The sequence below is a fragment of the Elephantulus edwardii genome, unplaced genomic scaffold, assembly GCF_000299155.1.
Source record: "Elephantulus edwardii isolate Elephantulus edwardi_28Jun2011 unplaced genomic scaffold, EleEdw1.0 scaffold00057, whole genome shotgun sequence".
Lineage (NCBI taxonomy): Eukaryota > Metazoa > Chordata > Mammalia > Macroscelidea > Macroscelididae > Elephantulus > Elephantulus edwardii.
In genome coordinates, this window is record NW_006399807.1 from 9,619,986 (window position 1) to 9,625,021 (window position 5,036).

The window sequence follows — 5,036 nt, forward strand, 5'->3', positions numbered from 1 at the left end:
TGTACTGTAACCCTAAACCCTGTTTGCTGCAGAAGGCCAAGGATTGCAGCCTTCAATATGGATTGAAGCTCAAAGTCAAGAAAACAAAGATTCTCAGCATTAGGCCGATTGGCAACATCATGATAGATGGTGAGGAGATTGAGATTGTCGACAGCTTCAGTTTGCTTGGCTATACAATCAACACTCTTGGTACCTGCAGCCAGAAAATTAAAAGACAAATTGCAATGGGAAAGTCTGCTCTCAGAGACCTCTCCAAGGTACTGAGGGGCAATAATGTCAGTCTGGAGACTAAGGTGCACCTGATACAACCATGGTCTTTGCTATTACTTGCTACGCTTCAGAGAGCTGGACAATCACTAGAGATGATAGAAGGAGAGTTGATGCCTTTGAGCTTTGGTGCTGGAGAAGAGTATTGAATATACCATGGACTGCTGGGAGAACAAACAAGTTCGTCCTGGAGAGGGTGAAGCCAGGCTGCTCCTTGGAGGCAAGGATTCTGAAGCTTCATCTGACATACTTTGGACATGTTGCAAGGAGGGACCAGTCCTTGGAGAGGGACGTCATGCTTGGGAAGGTGGAGGGACAGCACAGGAGAGGAAGACCCTTAATGAGGTGCATTGATACCGTCACTGGGATAATGATGATAGGCATGTTGGAGACAATGAGATTGGCAAGGAAGGGCACCTTAGTCCTCAAATTAATAGCATTGCTCCCCAGTAATTTGGAGAGGCCCCTGACTGCAGACTTTCCCAGTGCATCTTCTAATTTCTTGACTGCTGATACCAATTGCGTTAATTATGAGTCCAAGTAAGATGAGGGAGTTGGCAGTTCGAATCTTTATGTTAAATTGAGGCTTAAGCAAAACATACTGCAGTTGTCCTAAATCAGACACACCATGCTCTTACTTTACTACCTGTGGAAACCATTACTATTTGCAGAAACCAAATAAATGCTCAAGGTAGTGCTACAAAATAAATTTACTTTAGATATTCTACTGCTTCCCAAAGAGGAGCACATGCTTTAATTCATACTGAGTACTGTGTGTATATTACTGATTATTAGTGTAATATTACTGTAGCTGTACAACAGATGGAAACGCATATAGCTGCTGTTCAAAACTGTCCATAGGCTTTCTTCCCCAATGGTTTAGATCTCTTCCTTCCGCCTGGTTTACACTTTGTATACTATATGAGTTTATTGTGCTTGGGAATTACATTTTACTGTAGCATTTACTTTTATTGTGGCCTGCTATTGCAACTCTCCAACATCTTGGCTCAAGGGATATCACGGAAGATTGGCGAGAAGACTGTGAAAGCATTGGGATTGAGAATATGGTATATCTAATAAACACCTCAAAATGCCATTTGAATATGTGGATTATAACAAATTATGGCTAACATTGAAAAGAATGGGGATTACACCTCAAATAATTATGCTCATACAAATTCTATATCTATATCACGAAGCTGTTGTCTGCACAGAGCAAGGGAACATTGCATGATTTAAAATTAGAAAAGGTGTGTATCAAAGTTGTATCTTTTCTCTATACCTATTCTGTGTGCAGAACAAACCATTTGAGAAATTGGATTCTGATGGTCTCCACTTACACTAAGCTTGTGTACTGCTAGCAGTTCACATTAGCCTAGGGAATTCTTAACTCCGCTATGTATCGGGGATTATTTGTAGGTGGTTAGGGTACTTAGCAGCTTCCCTTCATCTTCAACAGTTATCCTCCAGCCTGCCAATTCTGGAGCCATGCACTGCTGCATCGTTCCCTTGGTCAGTAAGTTCTCTTTGGAGAATGAGCCCAAACATCCTGTAAAGCCATTTATATATGTAATAATAACCAGCAAAAATACTTACTAGGATGAATAGACAGTACTTGTTCATAAAGATACTGATTATTGGACAAAGAACTGACACAGAGCAACATTACAGAAATTAAAATTAAAGCAAAAGAAGTGTACTGAAGGTCAGAGACACTCTGGACACTCAATTGTCAAAGAATGAAAGTGGCTGCTCCACCAGATCATGGGAAGAGGTATAATCTTACACTGCTGGAAGGTCCACTAAATGTTACAGAATTCATAATTGAAAAACAGTCAAGGAAGTTAAAAAGCTAGCTCACTGGAAAGAAGACTTTCATAGTAATGGATCCATAACACGTTAAGTGGGATGACATGACTGGGCAAAGCACATGCCATTCAGTTTATTACAGTGGTCTCAAGACCAGTGTGACAAGACCAGATTTTCAAGTAGCCTATTAGTAGAATAGTATCCTGTATTGCGTATGTTTCTGGAGTCTTTTGTGAAGATTGTCCATGACTCTTTATCTCAGGACAAGCTATCAATCTTGTATTTGTATGTTTAAAGTGAAAAGAGCCTTTTGGCAATAGACTAGCTTCCCTTTCTTTGTCAGGTGTCAGAGAAAAGGAATGTCATTCTTGGTGCGTGTGACCAGCTAATGAGGTTAAAAATGTAATATGGATTCCATACACAGGATGAGACTTGGAGCTAAGCCTTTGCTTTTAGACTACCCCATTTACACGCAGAACAAGTACTTCTGATTCTATTTATTTGAAAACTGTTTTATTTGAGTGAAGGTTTGAAAAATCTTAGTTTTTCATACAATCACTCACAGACAATGGTATTTGGGTTTGGTTGGTTTTTTTGTTTGTTTGTTTGTTGTTTTTTTTTGACCAGCGTCTTTGAGTGATTTAATTAATTATAATGTCTCTTCAACCCCTTGGGAGATCTGGTGGCCAAGAGGTAAGAAGCTGCACTGTCAACCCAAAGGCATACTATTCAAGATCTACCAGCTAGCTGCTCTGCAGGAGAAAGATAGGCAATCTCCTCCCATGCAGTTTACTGCCTCTGAAAACTTGCCAGAGGATTAGCCATGGGTAGATTCCAACTCAACGGCACATAGCAACAACAATCACTCCCTAGTGAGCTCCGGTGTGGTCTATGGGGAGTAGTGCTGCTAACGCAAAGGAGGGCACCTCTTTGGAGGTTCTACTCCACCAAGATGGATAATCTTCTCTCTTGTGATTTACAACCTCTTATAACTCACTGTGGATAAATTCTGACTTTGTAACAATGAGTTGCTATGTCTTACAACATCATTTCTCTAGATTTATCTATATTGTCTAGTATTTTACGAATTATGCCCCCACCCCACCACCCCCAATTTTGTTAGTCTCTTTCTATGAGATGTGTTAAGGATCCACTTCGAATGCTGGCACTGCTACAAATTCCCCAGAATTAAGATTTGTTTCTGGTAGCTATATTCCACTAACAGAAGTTGTTTACTGACGTTATCTGAAGACAGCCTCTCACTTTATGATCTACAACCCGGCTCTGGCTGCTCCAGGAACAAAAGGATAAAGTTAAATATCTTCAACTACAAGGCATTCTCAAGTAAGTTTAAATTCATTTTATCTTTAGACAACCTATGACATTTCCCCCCCTCTGTTCCAAATAAATGAACATCAAAATGAAAGAAAAAAATGCCTCTGCTCCAAATAAATGAAGGTCAAAATTAAAGGGAGAGCTCAAGATGTTATCAGTCCCATTTGTCGAAGTCCTGGTGTGGTGATGAAAAGCAGCAGTCAGATCAGATGACAGGTGATGGATCCAAAGAAGGGCCAAACTTGTTAACATTTCTCCAATTCTGAACTAGCCTTAAAGCAAATCATGTATGGAGTCACACCATCCTCACGGTAGTCCAGCAGAGCGACCATGCCATCTGGATTCAGGTTTTCACCAGTAAAGAACTGATTGTTGTTGTTATTGTTGTTATGTGCCATCGAGTCTCCTGCAACTCGTAGCAACACTATGTACAAGAGCCCTAGACCCTGCTTTATCCTGTGCCAACCTCACTGTCTCCGACACACTCACTGCAATCACGGAATCGATCCATCTCATCAAAGGTCTTCCTGTCCTGCGCCGTCTCCTCCACCCTCTCAAACATGACGTCCTTCTCCAAGGGCCAGTCCCTCCTTACAACATGCCCAAAGTATGTCAGATGAAGTTTCAGAGTCCTTGCCTCCAAGGAGCAGCTCAGCTTCACCCTCTCCAGGACAAACCTGTTTGTTCTCCTAGCAGTCCATGGTATATTCAACACTCTTCTCCAGCACCACAGCTCAAAGGCTTCAATTCTCTATCATCCCTAGTCACTGTCCAACTCTCCGATTGCATAGCATGTAATTGCAAAGACTATAGCCCAGATCAGGCTCACCTTAGTCTCCAGTGTGACATTTTTGCCATTGCAATTGTCTCCTGATTTCCTGGCTTCTGTTACCAACAGTGTTGGACTATGGAGCCGAGCAAACTAAAACTGTTAACTATCACAATCTTTTCACCATCTGTACTGATGCTGCCAATTGGTCCAGTGGTGAGAATTTTTGTTTTCTCGACGTTGAGCTTCAATCCATACTGAAGACTGCAGTCGACCTTCAGTAGCAAGTGCTTGATCTATAGTGCAGCTTCCGTCATAAAAGGTTTTGCTTTTTCTGGTTTCTGTTCAAGTTTGCCTTTGATTGATTTCATGTAATCCTTGATGTACTACTTCTCGTAAGCTTCTTTTGTGACTGTGGTTTCCTGCGAGTGATGGTTCATGACAATGTCAACACCAGTGATGACTGTGCTTTAGTTTCCTTCACAAATCGGTGCCTTCAGCAGAGGCGTTCCCACCAATGAGCGAGTCATCAGTGTTACCCTCTGTCCTACTGACCATCTTCCCCTCCAGGCACAATGCGTCTGCGATCTCCCGGAGTTTGTAGATGTTGGAGAACATCTCATCGTGGCTGATGAGGTGCCAGTAGATGACCATGATGGTGTTAAGGAGACGAAGCGGCGGTAGCCGAGCAGGAGCCGGAGCGCTGGGTGAACGCAGTGCAGCCAGAGCGGGGCTCACGATGCATAATATTTCATTGTGTGAAGTTATCATAGTTTATTTTAGCCATTTGTCCACTGAAGGACACTTGGATTGTTTCCAACTCTTGTTATTGAAATAATGCTGCAATAATAATAAA

General features: G+C 41.9%; 1 pseudogene; it reads right to left on the reverse strand.

Annotated features, from left to right (window-relative positions):
- Positions 1-3,656: 3,656 nt before the first annotated feature.
- On the reverse strand, positions 3,657-4,834 carry LOC102856989 (annotated as a pseudogene).
- Positions 4,835-5,036: the final 202 nt, after the last annotated feature.